At 32.1% G+C, this 18,687-nt stretch overlaps 1 long non-coding RNA gene across 3 annotated transcripts in view; it reads left to right on the top strand.

Annotated features, from left to right (window-relative positions):
- Positions 1-18,687, top strand: part of LOC135144783 (uncharacterized) — a 214,109-nt gene that overhangs the window by 106,793 nt on the left and 88,629 nt on the right. For all 3 annotated transcript variants that reach the window (XR_010283230.1, XR_010283231.1, XR_010283229.1), the window contains one exon: positions 8,211-8,252. This is a non-coding gene — a long non-coding RNA (uncharacterized LOC135144783). The remainder of the gene's footprint in view (positions 1-8,210; positions 8,253-18,687) is intronic.

The raw sequence follows: 18,687 nt of genomic DNA, 5'->3' as shown, positions 1-18,687 counted from the left end.
TACATACATGATGATGATGATGATGATGATGATTAACGAATCGTGAATCACTACAGTAGATAGTTCCGAAAATAAAATAAAATAATTCAGTTTATATTTGCCTGAGTTCGACTACAGTTGATTCAAATTCAAAGCTACTCAATTAAAAAATCACAAGCTCACTAGGATTAAGCCAGCTAATTCGAGTATTTGAATGTTAAACGAACGCACTCCAATAAGAGGCGTCCGAAGTCAGATATGTTTTAAATAGTAGCGATAATAGTCCTTGTTATTTTGACCTATGAAATCAGTTCGACCGTTTCTGGGGCTATCTTGTGGTAGTATTTATTACTAATTTACTTGAAGGACTCTTACATTCTAGTATTTGGTACTAGAATTAGTCCTGGATCAATTTCAGAATGTACTTAGATTTAGTACTTGATTTTGTCAAGTATTTTAGTCATTTGTTACAATACTTTTCATAGCTCGAAGCCATTAGAGTGCTGAAAGACACATTATCTGTGTAAAAGTGCTTTCATTTCATGTGACGTTAAAAACTCAGTCGAATATGGACTAAGAGAACACAACTGGAAATTTTGCAACACACGAATGATATATGTTTAAATTTAAATAAATAGTAGAGAACTTACTAGAAAATTATATCACCTGTCTTTTGTCAGCAGAATCTGTAGAAGAAATATTTATTTTCGTTTGCCGAATGTATTAAGCTTTAAAGTTATTCTTATTGTTGAAAACAAATGACAATAAATTAATAAATTATTGATTTACGTTGTTGAGAAACTTCCATCAGAGAATCTACTGCTGCGAATTCAATTACATTGCAAATGTGGATCTTCAGGACATTACAATTAATTTTTTTTTTTTTCTCAAGAATCGAAGTTACTAAGCATTGTATTGCCTTGTGACCACTTTTTGATCGTTTTCACCTGACTATTACCTCAGTTATACTTGACTACACCCTCTCAGTGTTATTTGTATTTTTGAAGGTCCCACAAGTCTCTGAGTGAAGTCATCACTTTTTTAATCACTTAATTTGGATACATATGCCATTTTCACGTACACATTTCACAAATCCACGGAGATGAGAAATTTCTTTGAGAGGCGAACTCTACTCTCACACCAGAATGAAAACTGCGCATGAGTGATACGAAGAAACTCTGTGAAATAAGTTGCATTTGTAGGATTTACTTCACATTTATCCACTATGCTACACATTAATTTGATTTTTAATACGTTTTTACTTAATATAATGCGCTTCTAATCCAATATAATATGCAATTATTCGTATTAAAGAGCAATTGTTTATTTGTACCTAAATTATTTATTTGTTGTAGTGCTAAAAACAATAATCTGGTGCTGGAAGCTATTTTAATAATTAGGATTTGTTTTACTAGATATGCATTTTGTTATCCGATGACGAAATTATTTTTGAATATCGCACAATGGGTTTTCTACTTATACGCATGGATTTATTAGTGCCAAAATAAATTTGCGGGAACGCATTCATTTAAAGTACGTTACTATTTGTTTTTCAACGCGAATTAGTCTTTTTAAAGGATCAGAAATATATAAATGGGCAAAATAACATTTATTTATGTTCAACTCAATCATAATCACCGCAATTATGATACTATTACTATGATGGGTGATTTAAAATCGGTGTGGGTAAAACTCAACAATTTATTTTATTTCTTAGTAACTCCAATTTACACGACTAACTATGCAGTGATTATGTACAGAATAATTCCGACTCAACTGGAGTGGATTTGACTAGACTTCTCCCATTGTCTGAACTACGGTGATTTCCCATTTAAACAGCCACGCGGGCCTTCTCAAAGGTCTCCGTCACCGCTTCTAGGCTTGTTCTGGAACATCGCGACATCCGCTGCCAGGCAGACGTCACCGACGATGAATCATCATCGCCGTATGTACTAGAATCCATAGGTATCATACCGGGGTGGCGTATGGGTTTATTTCGTAACAATACTATCCACAGTCCATAATCTGCCTCATTATTGTACAAGTACAATAAAAATTGTGTTGTGGACTCCAGTGGTGTCACCTGTCCCTAACGTATCACTTTATTGGACCATAAAGTAATTTGGACTGCAATACAATTCATATGACTCTGACAACGGCAGCGCCCACTAAACATTATTAACAATTTTAAAATGGAGGTGAACTATGCATTATTTACTGGTAACATAAATAGCTATTAATATATGATGACAATTCGAGATATATTTTTTAATTTCGTGCATTTAAATTGTATTCTTAAATTTTAAGTCGTACTTTAAAACTGTTTATATATATTTACACCCCCATGGAAAGTGCCATACTCCCACTGTGCCAAATTAAGTGCCCGATTTTGAAATAAATTTTATCCCGAAAAAAGTGTCCCATTTCTAAAAAAATCGCTGTTTTATTAAAAGGAAACTATATTATTGATTGAAGAATTATTATTATTTTAAATAAAGAAAACAAAATTTTTAAAAATAAAGGTAACATTTAGCAAAATACAGAAATCGGACACTAATTTTGAGACAGAGTTAGCAATAAACAAATTGAAAATAATAATTTAATGGCCAGAAAAATTTGTAGAATATGTGATATTTAGTCACATTGTTTCTTTTTACGTTAAGCATAAAGATGATCTGTACAGAAATTATTTTACCATGTACAAACATATAGGTATAAAGTTTACTTCATTGTGCGTTTTTACAGCAACTGCATTTTAACAAGATGTTATTTTTTTGACAACTTCTGTTTATTTTTATCTTCATGTGTGTAAAATTACAAAAAACAAAATTTTCAATATATTAAATCCCTCGGGCAGTCGCCTCGGTCAAGAATAAATAAATACATTTTTTTGGAAATTCCTTCTAGTTTAGTGGTTGCACCTGTGGCCTAAATATCGTACTGATAATTATTCACGGTTGTCAATAATTTACAAATGAAAAAATTGTACGTGTGCATTTCAAGTAATGGCCTATTGAAAAAAATGCTTCCAAATTTAAAATCAACTTTTGTCTAAAATATCTTATGTGTTTACTTTCACATCCGAAAAAAAAAGGTCCCTAAAAATAATATTGTTCAAAAAAAAAATAGATTGAAAAATATGTGTCATTTAAAGAGTAAGTAATTTTAAAAGGTCCTCGTTTTACGTTAAAATAGTACATTGGAAGCTTAAAATTTAGTACACAGGTTAAAAATAATCGCCAGTATAATACGTGTATTAAAATTTGCTTTAAATATTCACCAGTTTTTCTAAAGACATTATTTGTCATGTGTATACCTAATTTGTTTTATTTTCATGTTTCGAGTTTTAATAACTTGTTATAATTTCATGTTTAACTTTTCTAAATCAGGCTCTTATTACCAAATTCGATTTATGTTGCACCAAGGAAAGATCAGTGGCTAAGAAATTGTCTAGAATATCGCAAATATTCATCCTACTTGCCTGAAAAAAGTCTTGATCAAGTAGGGGATACCAGGCAGAGCTAATGTATATTGAAAAGCAATAGAATAGACATACGTGTATTAGGAAGTCATGATACTCCCAAGACAGCTACATATAATGTTTTCTGATTCAGTTCAAGCAAATCATTAATTTTAGTAACACATATTTATTAATAATACCACATCTCTCTCGATTGTATACACACTCTGGTTCCGAAGTCACGGTAACAAAGATCCTGACGCGATCCTCTCATATTCAGACTTTTTGAAGTGAGGTTAAATCTCTCCAAAGGTTCAATTGTTTTAATATTTCATTTTCCATTTTTTTTTAAGTATTACGAACAGGCAAATTCAATGTTCAGCTTCTGCATAGTAGCTTGTGAAGTACAATGAAATAATCTGCCACTACCTTTGACTAGAACATATTACGTTGCGAAAACACACCGTTGAGTTGTTTATATTTGACCTGGTGCACAGATTGCACTTGTCCACCCATGATAGGACACGGAAACCCGATTAATTATAGAAATATAAATATATTGATAAAAGTTAAGACCAAGCCTGTGTTTCTAGTGGGTTTTTCCACCGGAAAATATTCCGATCAACAATTTGGCAAGGACTCGTATGCCAGTTCCGAAACACGCACTGTACTAGTAATAATAATAAAAAGAAGGGTGTACCTGAACGTGATTTCATCAATAAAAAAAAAACAGAAACGCCACCGGGGATTGAACCACACTCCTTTCATCTGCAAAGTAGAGCGCCCCTCCATGGGTGTATGCAGCTGCGTATTATGTGACTAAAGTAGAAGAAGATTTAAACAATAAAAAATAGTAATAATAAACACAAACAAAGCGGATTCCGAAAACACAAGAATATATTATTTTATGAAATTGAAATGGTGTTTACGATGCAAAATTTTAAAATAAGATAATTACGTGTGGATGAGGTTGACCAGACAAATTTTGATTGTCATTATACCACTTGCACGATATTCCTGGTATCTGTCGAATAAAAATCAACACAGATGATAGACCGACAAACAGGGAGATAGATGAAAACGGGAGACCCTACTGTTTCGTATTCCAGGGATCAGGAAACGTCCAGAAAATATGAAACTAGCCAATAATCGAATACTACAATATTTCCTCAGCTTAGGAGCGGAAGTAAAAACTACAAATAGAAGTTAATTCTTACAGCGAAGTTGTTTACATGCCACCACACGAACTCTTTACTCTAATTTCTAGTTACTTATTTAAAGTGATTAAAATATTATTACGAAATAAACCCATACGCCGCCCCGGTACGACACCAATGGGTTGTCGAGAGCTTTATAGTGTATACGGAGATGACTCATCGTCGAGGACAGCACCCGGCGCTCACTAGAGAAAGGTCTGGAAGCGGAGGTCGCGAATGGGGGCTCCGGAGAAGTCTAGAAGCGGTGGCTTAGGCTTTTCGAGAAGGACCCCCTTAGGGAACGATTATTATTCACTGAACAAGTCGAGTCCAGCGAATGAGCGAATTCATTCAAGTTGCCCCGGAATTATTTTTTGTACATAGTCGCTGTAAGAGTTAGTCGAATAAATTGGAGTTAGTAACAAATAAAGCGTTGAGTTTACCCACATCGATTTTAATCACCTGTTCAACATAAAAATATTTTTCCAGCCTGCACTAAGTTTTTTTCTGGAGAAAAAATGTGTTTGTTTTCAGACTCCATTTTCAAATTCGTCTGTAATACAACCTTGTGATAAATGTTTTATATGTTTTAAAGGAAAAGTACGGTGGGAAACATAGAACTTACTGTTTTTAAAAGTTTACTATAACGTTTCGTTGACATTACCTAAACAAAACTAAAGTGTTTAGTTTGCGGGGTAATAAACGTTATAGTGTTATGGTGTACCGAGTGATCAAAGAAAATTCTTCAAAACTACGGTCTGAATTTCTATTCTATGAACTTATTTCAAATTTAAAAAGCTAACTTGTGTGAGGCAAAATTCAAATGGTTAGCTTGGTATCACGCACACACAGAATCAATGGAAATTAAAAAAGGGAAATTCTTGTCTTTAGTTCGCTTAGTATTTAGTTTATGTGTAATATCTCTGAAAAATTCGTTTCACTGAGCACGCAACGTTGCTGCTCTAGGTAAATTGAATTTACTTGTAAAGAGTCCACATTAATAGCCATTTTTTTAATATGTAGCAGATTAACAGAAGTAGTTTTGTAGACCACTCGGGATAAGAATTTTGCCTAAAGTTTGATGAAGATCAAACACCCAATTTTTACGTCATATTTTAAAAACAGCCAATTTTTAGTGTTTCAAACTGAAATTAATATTTCATAATTTTTTTGTAAAATATACAATATGCTCTTCAAAAAATACCGTTTTAATAAGTCATCTTTAAATGCATTATTTTTGACAATCACAGCGTGGATAAACCTGGTATGTTCGGTGTAATGTATTTCAAAACACAAATTAGTCAAGTTACGTAAGTCACTAGATACTATCTATTGATAATGTGAACTCTTTGTTATTTTACCTATTAAGAATAACTTCATAGATAAGCGTAATGCAGCGATTCTCAACCTGTGGGGCGCGCCCCCCTAGGGGGGCGCGACAACATTAGAGGGGGGGCGCGAGCAAATAAGGAAATATATTTTTTAGAAAAAATAAAGTATATTTAAAATAATAATGAATATATTACTACAAAAAATTAAATATATTGTTAAAAAAGTAAATAAAATTCATTCTGAATAATTAAATAAAAATGCAGCAATAGTGATAATCATTAGTGACTCCTTTGAGCCTGTTTAACCACACAAAGCTTTTCGAAACGCGGTTTAATTTGAGAAATTGACACTCTAAGTTCTTTCTCTACATTCAACCGAGACCTATATTTTGTCTTCAATGCAGCCATCGTAGAAAATCCGGTTTCACAAAGGTAGGATGTTGAAAATGGTAATAGTATACGTAGCGCTCTTGTTTTCAGCGCAGAGAACTTATTATGTAAGCTTGCCCAAAATTCAAAGAGTGGTTTGTTACTAAATTGTCTTTTGATTTCGCCGCTTGCCGGGAAGTGTATGAACATTTCTTCTACAGCAGTTGAAAGGCCGTCAGGAGTGTTTTGAAATGGATCCCTAACCAACTCGTAACCTGCTAGCAAATTCTCATCAGCAAAAAATACTTTGTAGAATTCTTTGCCAGCATGGCTAGATGATTTTCAATGGTTACAAGAACAACTTTCATATGAGTTGTTCCTCAACCTTGTAAGTTTTAACACATTCATCCACGTTTGGAAACATTTCTAGGTTTTTTGCTTTACATTTCTGTTCCACAATTCCAATTCTCTACTTTATCACTAGTATCCAACATATGTGTGTTTGCTCTTTGGAGTTGAAGATTCAAAATATTTAATTTCTCGAAAATGTCGACCAAGTAGCTCAATTTCATAACAAATTAATAATCTCGAAACTTCTCGACTTCCGGTCTGTGTTCGTCTACTAAATCAATGATAATTTCATCTCTTAATTCATAAACACGTTGCGAAAATCTTCCACGTGATAACTATCTTGTCCCGCAATAAAAAAATAACGATGAATGTACTGCACCCATGTCTTTGTAAAGTTCAGAAAATATTCTGATTTTTAAGGATCTCATTTTTATATAATTTATTGCTGTCAGAACCGTCGTTAGTACAATATTCAAACCAGGACTCATTTCCTTGGAAGCCAAAGCTTCTCTATGGATCTGCAATGCGTCCACACCCACTGTGGAGATTTTTGTTTCACAAGTGTTTGCATAGGTACTTTGGAATTTTCCAGACATTGCACGAGCACCATCGGTGCATATTCCGACGTAATTGTTCCATTCTATGTTTCCTTCGTTTAGAAAATCATTTAAAGTAGCAAATAATGTAACTGCTGTTGCTTTGAGTTCTGTTGGTTTGCAGAAAAGCAGTTCTTCTACTGCTGAACACCAGACAAAATCGAACATACGCATCTTTAATGCTATCTGTTGCCTAATCAAGCTGAATTGAAAAGAATTTATCATCCAATTTCTCAAAAAGCTGATGCTGTACATCGTTAGCTATATCACCAATTCGACGCGCAACAGTCTCATTTGATAGAGGTACAAACTTTAATTGTTTGGTAAAATTATCTCCAAACATAGTTTCTACAATTTCAATTGCAGCTGGTAGAATAAGTTCTTCGCCAATGGTATACAGCTTTTTACATATCGCTATATGAAACTTTGTACGATCCAAGTAAAGCTTTTTCATTTCCAAAGATTTTTTTTTGCTTTTCAAATGATTTCAATTTTAATTCGAAAATTTGCCGAGGTTTAACAACAAATTCACTATGAGGCGTTTCCAAATGGCGTTTAAGTTTATTAGGTTTCATGCTTTCTGCTCCCAAAATTTTTGAGCAAATTTTTGAGGGGGGGCGCGATAAAAACTGTTATTGGTAAATGGGTCGTGAAGACTAAAAGGTTGAGAACCGCTGGCGTAATGAATTAGATTCAGGTGCATTTCAAATTATTAGCACAGGTGAAATAATACCATCACTTACGATAAAATAGTGAACAAACATGAACAAAGTATGTATAGGTTTTCGAAAAATTCTGGTACAAAGAAAGTTTTTTTTTATAAACAGTCAGAAAATTTTACTTGAATTAAAACGCAAACAACTAAATTAACTATTATATAGACCATGTTATTTTTGTTATCAAATATAGTAATTTGCTCATTTTTCAGGTTCCTTGTTTAGCCCTCGTTTGAAAACTGCGAAAATTGGAAGTGAGTATAAAAAAAATGTTGAATTTTTTGTAGTAGTTAATAGTTTGAAAAGTTAAATCGTTACTAGTACCCTCTATCTATATAATATCGTTCCTCGTTTCAACGCAATAAATTCAATTATGAGTATGGTCTTTGTGAGATCACTGGATCAAAAGCGCAGAGTGAAAATCTTTCTCTTTCTACGGTTATGCTTCAAATTAGGAAATATCTAAAACAGACTTACATGATGAAGGAAAACCATTTTGGAAGTTATCTACGCAAAAATTCGTCAGCTTCTTCCAAAAACTTCAAAAACGTTGAAAAAATAAATATTGTGTAGTAAATGGGATAAGAAAGTACTCATTTTTATTTACAACAGGATTTGCATTTTCTAAGCCCTGACAAGAACTTCTCATACGTACAACAATTTTTTATTTATTTATTAATGAGTTGAGAGTTGATTGTGTGCTATTGAATTCAACATTAAACTTCTGTTTTCAACTTAAACCGATATACAACAAAATAGCTGTTGCATGTTTAAACCAGATGTTCGATGAGCGACGAGTACGTATTTCTAAAAAATTTAAGTCAATTATAATTTACAGTTAACAGGAAATAGTATTAAATAGTTATTTAAAATCCACTATAAAACTTCAAATAATAAAAATTTTTTAAAACGCTAATAGAATTCAGCAGGGCACAAGTATAATTTCAATCTTTAGCCGTTGCTTAATAAATTTAATAATTTATTTACTAATACGTGCCCAATTTAAATTACTAATAACAGACTTGGGTTTTCCTTTGAAATAATTTATAATTAAGGTATTTCTTTATCGATAACTATCGAATTTGTCGGTGCGTTCCGAGTGTAATTCATTCCGAGAATATAGTGCTTAAAATGGTGCACTACAATTATGTTAGATGACAATAGACAATTGGTTCAGTAGAGTGATCAACAATGGGATTCCGGGTCGCCTAACGCTCGGGTTAGGAGATAATTCCTGGGGAATTTAGGATCCGTAACTTAGATACATCTGTTTCTGACACTATAGGATACTCTATATGCTTGAGCAACTCAATAGCATTATTGCCATTAAACAGATACGACTAAACCAACTATTTTCCTTTTTTTCCTTTTTTTTTAATAGAAAAGTTATTAAGTGAACGATGGGACGGCTATTTACGTCACAAGTACGATAAAGACATTCTACGAATTGGTACACACCAGAAATTACGAAACATCAATTCTTACTTTTAGGTCAGTGAGGTAATTTAATATTACTGCACCGGTTCCCTAGTGTAGTAATTCATTATATAACTCAATAAATATATATCTGACGATTCAATTTATCTAGTGAAGTATTATTTGTACGTTTGAATTACGAAATATTGGAGAATTCCCGTCTTACCCCACTTTAACTCACCTATGTAAGCTTTTATGAAAATTATGAAAGTTCATCAAAGCATGTGAAAGTGTATTGAGCGTGCGTATAGACCATTCTACTTTTGTTATCTATCATTCATTACTCCAACTTTTAATTAAATAAGCACTTCGATTGATTTCTAATTAAATAACGATGTTAGTTAGTGTGTAACCGTTAAGTGTACAGGTATGTTCCAGAAAGTATTGTCATACACTGGGTTCCTAGTTAAACATTTTGTGTTTCGTTTAATAATACATTTTCAAAGCTTATATTTTTTGTTGTTAACAAATTTAACATTCATGATGATTCTAAACAATGATCTTGAGTGTAAACCCAGTTACGATTTTCGCAAATATCAGGAAACTAGATGTGTAAAAGTTACTCAAGTTTTGAGTAAGAAATTCGTTACTTCGGGTACTAATTCCAGTGTATGAAACGGGTCGATAATTATTGTGATCAGCTATTTACTTCCATTTACAAGTTTTTAAGGAGTACACTTATTTAGCTTCTCTCATTTTCTATCTACATCTCCATGCTTGTTTTGTAACGGTTCGGGTTAAATTTTTATTCAAACAACTCCGACAGTAAAAGTCAAGTGGATGTTGTATATACCGATGTATAGAAACCGGTCGCCAAATCGATGTCCCTTAGAAAAATTGAAATGGCCGTCTCGTTTGATTAATGCGTTGAAGTGCTACACACTAATAGCAAAGAGAATGTTAGACTGATACAAAAACAATCTACTTCTTACTATAATTCTGTTTGTTGCTAACCTAAAACTCTGTCTAAATCTACTCGTTACAGGATTACTTGTTGTTTCAAGAAAAAATATTAATATGATTGTGAAGTGTTGTGATAACAAAGGAAGTATAAAGATATTCATATATAACGTGGTTTATGTTTAACAGTATACAGTACTGAATTTTCAAAACCAAAGAACCAACGTGAAAAAATTAATGTTAACTTACTTTTTCGTAAAATAGTAATACTTAATTTTTTAATAGTGTTAGTGATTTTAAAAATTAAACAAAACACATGCGGGACATACCAATTACGTCTACGTCGTGGTTTTGAAGCACATAGAAAAGAAGATATTTTTTATATCAAGAATGCAATAAAAGATAATGCATTGTAACCCGGCGCCTCCTCCATTTACCCATTTAAGTTTTCAAATACGTTATATTCGGTTTTATATGTTTTTACGAAGATAATGCAATTTAATCTTGTTTGAGGAGAACTTTTAAAAATGTGTTTTGGCACTACTTGGGTTATTGATATAAATATCACCAAATATTATTTTCTTTTAATTGCTTAATTGCTTACGCTCGGGAAGTATTGTAATCGAGTCCGTCGGCCGACTCTCTACTTTTAAGTTTTCTCGATCTTTCATGACTCCTAGAAGACGAAGAAATAGGTCTCCCATTTCCGTCCGTCTGTCCGTCCGTCTGTCCGTCTGTCCGTCTGTTGTCCCGGATTTTTATTAGACAGATAATCTCCGAAAGTACTCGACCGATTGTTGTGAAATTTTGTACTTATATTAAGAATATCATGTAGATGGTAAAACGCTAACCAAAATTTGTCTAATCATCCCCACCACTAATGCGATGACGTCACTTCAAAATTGTACATAGTAAATGGGTTTTCAATTGTATAAAATAACATAGTCCTACACATGTAGTTTACAACTCTGAATCGACTTTTCACCCGAAACGTCCAGATTTTTGGAAAAAAAATCAAAATTATAAAACAACATTTTGAAATTTAATTTTTAATCTGCTAAACAGAATGCCTTGAAATGTTGCAGATGTTTTAAGGCTATAAAGAGCATCATAAATCTTTAGTCAAAAAATATTTGCTTATCCCCTCCAAAAACTTGATGACGTCAGCTCAAAAGTTTGTGGAATAAATCATATCTAAAATGTACAAAATATGATGAGTCTGTACTTGTGATCTATCACTCCATTCATATTTTTTGGATTTGCATATACAGGGTGACTCAAAAAAATTAATGAATGCGTAAATATATTTTATTGATTTAATCAGGAACTACAAAACCGAATGCTCTGAAATCTTGCAGATGTTTTAAGGTCATAAAGAGCATAATAAATGTTTAGTCAAAATATATTTGCTTATCCCCTCCAAAAACTTGATGACGTCAGCTCGAAAGTTTGCCGAATAAATCATATCTAAAATGTACAAAATATGATGAGCCTGTACTTGTCATTTATCACTCCATTCATATTTTTTGGATTTGCATATACAGAGTAACTCAAAAAAATTAATGAATGCGTAAATATATTTTATTGATTTAATCAGGAACTACAAAACGGAATGCTCTGTCATCTTGCACATGTTTTAAGGTTATAAAGAGCATAATAAATGTTTAGTCAAAATATATTTGCTTATCCCCTCCAAAAACTTGATGACGTCAGCTCGAAAATTTGCCGAATAAATCATATCTAAAATGTACAAAATATGATCAGTCTGTACTTGTGATCTATCACTCGATTCATATTTTTTGGATTTGCATATACAGGGTGATTCAAGAAAATAAATGAAAGCGTAAATTTATTTTACTGATTTACTCAGGAACTACAAAACCGAATGCTTCGAAATCTTGAAGATATTTTAAAATTATCATAAGCATGGTAAATTTTTGATCAAAACGTATTTGGTCGTCCCCCCTAAAAAAATTATGACGTCACCACAAAATTTTGCTGAATAAATCCTATCTAAAATGTACAAAATATGGTGAGTCTCTTCTTGTGATTTATCATTCCATTCAAATTTTTTCGATTTGCATATACAGGGTGACTCAAAAAAATTAATGAATGCGTAAATTTATTTTATTGATTTAATCAGGAACTACAAAACCGAATGCTTTGAAATCTTGCAGATGTTTTAAGGTTATAAAGAGGATAATAAATTTTTAGTCAAAATATATTTGGTTATCTTCTACAAAAAACTGATGACGTCAGCTCAAAAGTTTGCCGAATAAATCGTATCTAAAATGTACAAAATATGATGAGTCTGTACTTGTGATTTATCACTCCATTCATATTTTTGGATTTGCATATGCAGGGTGACTCAAAAAAATTAATGAAGGCGTGAATTTATTTTATCGATTTAATCAGGAATTACAAAACCGAATGCTTTGAAATCTTGGGAATATTTTAAATTTATTATAAGCATGGTAAACTTTTGTTCAAAATGTATTTGTTCATCCCTCCTAAAAAAATTGATGACGTCACCCTTAAATTTTGCTGAATAAATCCTATCTAAAATGCAAAAAATATGATGAGTTTGTACTTGTGATTTATCATTCCATTCATATTTTTTAGATTTTCTTAAGAGGTGGTTCAAAAAAATTAATGAAGTCAATTTATTTTATTGATTAAATTAAAGGCAACACTTATTATTAGTATTACACCCCAACCAACCCAATTTGGTAGACACAAAATTTGTCAAAGGAAAAACTCGGTTGAAACATAAGGGCAGCACGCTTATTCACATCGACTTTAACATTACAGACCTGCATTTGTTTTATGCGTTCACTTGGTTCCGCGAATGTGAAATAGACATGTTTATAATCAACCAATTGTGAATTTCACCGTCAAGAATTAAAATAAAACCCAATGTTTTATATAATAAGCGGAAGTCGAAGCAATAAAACCGATGGTCGTTTTGTTTACAGTTTCTCTGTTTGACTTTCACGTATGCTGTTACGCCTGTCATATTAAATTAAGAATGTTTATACATACACGATTTTCAGTTGCCTCTGATACGTATACGTGAGTAAATTGGTTCGTTATTTTATTGATTATTACAAATCAATATTCAAAACGACCCAATTCATTTTCCCGAAAATTTGAGAATATAATAATTTTATTCTTAGTATTACACTACATTTATCCCAACTGATATACGTGTCTTTGCAAAAATGTTGATGACGTCATCGCAATTTTTTTTTAAATTCCCACTACAAAAATGTAATGAGAAAAAAAACACAATAGGCATGCAGTCGTCAAGTTTCCGACAGCGAGGGAAGTACTGTCTAAACTCTTTAGACCAATTTTTTTATTATTAATTATATAAATGGTGTGTTGCTAAATAGTACGGACACAGCTAAATACTCCCAGAAAGGTGTATCATAACTCATTGAAACTTGGTATACAGGTAAAATTATTTAATCGTCTGATTAATTATTTTTTTGATTTTTTTAAAATGGCAGTTACAGTTAAAATTTTTGGAAAAAGCACTTTTTTCTCCGCATTGAGCGATGTAACACATGTCGTTCTTTACTTGCGTTAAAAAAAAACATTAACATAATACAATTTAGAAAACGCAAAATTTATTTGGCCTAGGAAATAATGTGTTAATCTATCATTAGTTCTTTACCACCCGTGCGTTAATAGAAAAATTAAATAAAAGTTAATAATACTTATAAAAATAACACATTTAACTGAAATAAAACAAAACAAAAAAATAATATTTTTCAAAATTGTATTATTTTAATAATTTCTTGTTACCCATTAGTGCAAATAATGAAAGACGTACGTTACATTACTGAATACAGAAAAAAAAATTCTTTCAAAAAAATTTTTAATTTTACCCCTCGTGCTATTTAAAAGAAATCAAGTTGGCCTTGTATCTCCAAAACAATTGTTGATGAAAATTTGAATAATATTTCAGAAGAAAGGATTCAAATAATTCTACTTGTGCACCAAATTTCAGTGAGTCCTGATACACCGTTCTCTCTCAATATTCAACTGTGTCCACACTTTTTAGCAACCATGTATGTATTAATATCAGGGTGAGTCATTAGGGCGCAGACCCTAATATCTCGTTATATTAGCCATGGAAAAAAAAACAAAGACAAAGTTGTACGGTTCTTTGTGGATCTAGAATTATTTTAAACTGTATAGAGTGTTCTGTCTTTAAAGCATAACATACAACTTATTTTTTTTAATGAAACACACTATATATTTTTATATATTCTCATTAGCCTCTTCTTAGACTTCATAGCTACAGTTTATTTTTGCAATATCGATACGATATTGTCACGTTATTCCAACTTTGTTGAAATTTTTTGGCAATGGAATGGTTTACAAAAATGTATGTTATAATATTTGGTGGACGGATAAATAAAATAACGTGTTTGATATCAATTAAATAAAATTTTGATGTATAGAGTGTTTATAAAAAAAATCTAAAACATTAAAATTTTCAGATATCGAAGTTTCAGATTTTTCAAATAGAACATCCTGTATTTTATTACTGTATCTGTAGCCTATTTTTGGTTCTCATGCTTCTAATATGTCGATGTGTCTCTTAAAAGAGTACAATCATTAACTTTAAATATAGAAACTACTTAACAAAAAAGTAATAGAGCGAAAAATAGAATAAGATCCAATAATATAATATCAATATTTTCTATTGAAATAATTAATTTTTTTAATAACACTGTATATGAAAATTTTATTTTGTATTTAAAATATTGTAACACAGGTTTTAAAAATAACCATACTGCGATTTTATTTGTAAACCTTTTCATTGGTAAAAGTGTTTAAGAAAATTGAAATAACATGGCAACGTCGCATCGGAATTTCCAAACTAAGCTGTGGTTATAAAACCTAACAACAGGTCAATTAAAATATGAAAATGTACAGGGTTAGTCACGAGAGAATTACTTCTGAAAATTATTTTTACGCAACCCAAAATACGAATACCATGTACCATTTGATACTAACCGAATTTAAAATGAAATGCTTAATCCATGATTGCTTTGAGTTTGGCAATCTCATTTTGACAATTATGGAAAAGGAGGTTACGCGAGCGTCCATGGTGGTACCGCGCCAGTCCGAAATCTCCTCCGGCGCCTCTAATAAATTTGTCAGTGTGCCTCTTGGTCTTTTGCAACCGATTAATCACGAGAAATTTATTTCTAAAAATACCTTTTACGGCATTTTATTCAAAGGTAACAAGTAAGTAAATAACTTAACTACTAATCTGTTGAAAATGTTGGGCATTTTGTGGGGATACTACGGCTTTTTTGTAAATGGATGACCGAAGAAGTCCAGAGGTTGCAGATTTGCACTTCGAAGAGGCTCTAGGTGACGCAGAGATGGGGAATTAACACATGCACATTAGCGGCGAACAACATTGGTAGAGCACTTACGGCTTCAGTATAGCCCAGATTGATCTGACTGTATGTCGTCGATCCAACGGGGCTCTAGAGGCGAGTCAACGATGTTAAAAATTAATTAACGTCAAAGTGACACTGCCAAAGTCAAAGCAATCATGGATTAGGCATTTCATTTTAAATTTAGATAATATCAAGTGGTACAGGGTATTAGTATTTTGGGTTGCGTAAAAATAATTTTCAGAAGTAATTCTCTCGTGACTAACCGTGTATAGGGTGCTGCATTTAAAAAAACTAAATTATGTTACGCCTTAAAAACAGAACTCTCTGTATTGTTAAAAATAATTTTAGATTTAAATCCTTAAAGAATTGTACAATTTAGTCTTTGGATTTTTTTGTATTTCTAGTAAATAATTAATACGAGAAACACGTTCTGAGTAGGTATATTTTGGATGGAAATTATTACATTTTTGCATAAGCGAATTATCTGTACGATCCATAAATTAAAAAACAAAGTTTTATGAATAAAGGTATTTTGTTAGTAGTTTACTCGTTAAGAATTGTCATTTTTTCTTGTAATTGATATTTTCGTCGTTTTATATTTGTGTATGTGTGTGATTTTTCTACATATATTTGAAATTCGAATGGATCAAATATTCGAGAAGTTGACTTTCTGATCTTTCTTTTTCTATGATTAAAGTTTCATTGGGGTTTATTTAGTTAAATAATTGTAATAAAATTTAACGCCAGTTTTAACGAATAAATCAAACATAGTTATTAAAATGTTTCAATTGTAAAAACTTTGGAATTTAACAAAAAATACTGTACCTGTTTGAAAAAAGTTCATTAAAAAGAATTTAATAGAAGAAAGCAGATCTTTCAGTTGTCAAGGATCAATTCAATAAATGTTTGTCTTTTTACTTCCTGGAGCCGAAGTTTAGTTAATATGATTATTTTAAATGATTTTTTTTACAAATTTCTCACAAATTTTCCCTGGAAATTGCTGAATTTTCTGTATCACTTTAAATACTACGGAAACTTCTAGTATTTTGTTGACTATATTGTAATGGTATTTAAATCTAAGCGCGCTGGGTGAGCGTTTTTTGGGTGAGTTGAATTGCTGTGCAACGGCCGATTCGAGAGATTTTTACAAAAATTAAGGAACTCAGAACACCTAGGTGAGTGCCTATTCGGCCTAGATATCTAAATAGCCCAGAGAACTAGATTCTATGTACGGGTTGTCGTCCCTGTTGTTGGTACCATTTTGCGTAGGTAGATAATGTAGGCTATTATGTCATTGTTAATAGCGAGTTTCCGAAACTTAGTCCGTTGTCCGTTCGTCCTAGTCAATTCCCCTTCGTTGTTGGGTTAACTACCCAGCTGTCGCCCACAATACAAAAAAAAAAACAAGTCCGGAGAACGTTAAGATCGCCACAATATATAGCCAATTATGACAATATGATATGATAATTACCTTTATAAATAATGTAATACTGAGTGACTATTAATATTTTAATTTTTTTTTTGTCAGGTGCCCAACATTTAAAATTGTATCGATGTCATACTTCATGTCAAATTCAAATTTTGGAGTAGCGGCCATCTTCTCATTGCTTTTTAGACGCCCTCATGGCAAAATTAACAACTGTGAACCCATTCTAACTAAGTAATAATTTAGAATTTTCAATCTAAAAATTTGTTGCAATCATTAATAGTCACCGGGCATAAGTCCTTGTGTTGAGACCTCTGTTATTCATTGCACTCACTGATGACCTGCGTTTTAGAAATTCAGAGTATAACATTTTTTGTGTTATGATGATATTACGGTTGAACATACATACAAATTAGAATTTAATTATCTCTTTGGAAATCTTAGCATTGATTGCAGAATACAGATTCGTCTGCTATTATTCTCTAGACTTCGCTCACTCCCACGAGCTTAGCGTGACTACCCATTATTTATTCATGCATTGCCTGAAAAGTGACCTAAGCAACTCTAATCTAGTTGTGCTAATCTACTCTGATAAACATGACGAGACTGTTCGAAAAATTTACAAACAATATGACATTGGTTTGTAACAAAATAGCTTTTTGAATTTTGACAATTACTGATTCATTTAATTGTTAAAATTTTAGGTTCTCAGCTAACCTATTTGGAACTATATTTATATTAAACAGAAATAACTTTAGCAAAAACTGAAATTTTGCCAATATTTAATACTATACTATTAATTCTATCGATAATTATATCGATATTTGTTGATTTTGTTTTGATATCTCTGTGTTAGGAATTACAAAGTTAATAAAAACTGCTTCTCTACCCTATTATTAAACAGAAAATCATCTGCTGAAGGTTTTGGACTTTTGTTTCTGATAAACTACTCATTCTACACGGAAAATTTACAGCCACAACTCGCGTACACAACCACTAGCAAATCCTCGGAGATCTGTCTGAAAAATCTCAACATGTTCAAGTTTCCAAGATCCGTGACACATAATTTCACTGTTACTTCCCCGAATGAAGCAAGAAGCTTTCCTAAATCAGAAAAATAATAATTCCGCTTTCTTCCAAATGAAACTTTCCCATTTTACAATTTCCGGCGTCGATCTCTGACCTGAATCGGGGTTGTCAGCGTTGGCGGGTTGAAAGCATGGAAAGAACCCTTGCAATGCCATTTCGCTGATCTTTTCAGTTTTCGCGTTTGCAGCAGAGGCAAAAGAGTTAGAAAACCGTTTAACGTTTCGTTTCGTTTCGTCCGAAACGATTTATCGTGCCGGAAAGAGGTCGGGTTTTCGTTTGACGGATGCGTCTGAATGTTTTATAACTAATTTATTCCCTCCCCTGTGTCCAGTCATCCGCGATTAATCAGCGTAATTGGTGGGCGCATAATTA

Source organism: Zophobas morio, unplaced genomic scaffold, assembly GCF_036711695.1.
Source record: "Zophobas morio isolate AGI-343-1 ecotype UQ-CSIRO unplaced genomic scaffold, CSIRO_AGI_Zmor_V1 ptg000108l, whole genome shotgun sequence".
In the NCBI taxonomy this organism is placed as follows: domain Eukaryota; kingdom Metazoa; phylum Arthropoda; class Insecta; order Coleoptera; family Tenebrionidae; genus Zophobas; species Zophobas morio.
Note: the sequence above shows the minus strand (reverse complement) of the source record. Positions and strands in the feature narration are given on the sequence as shown.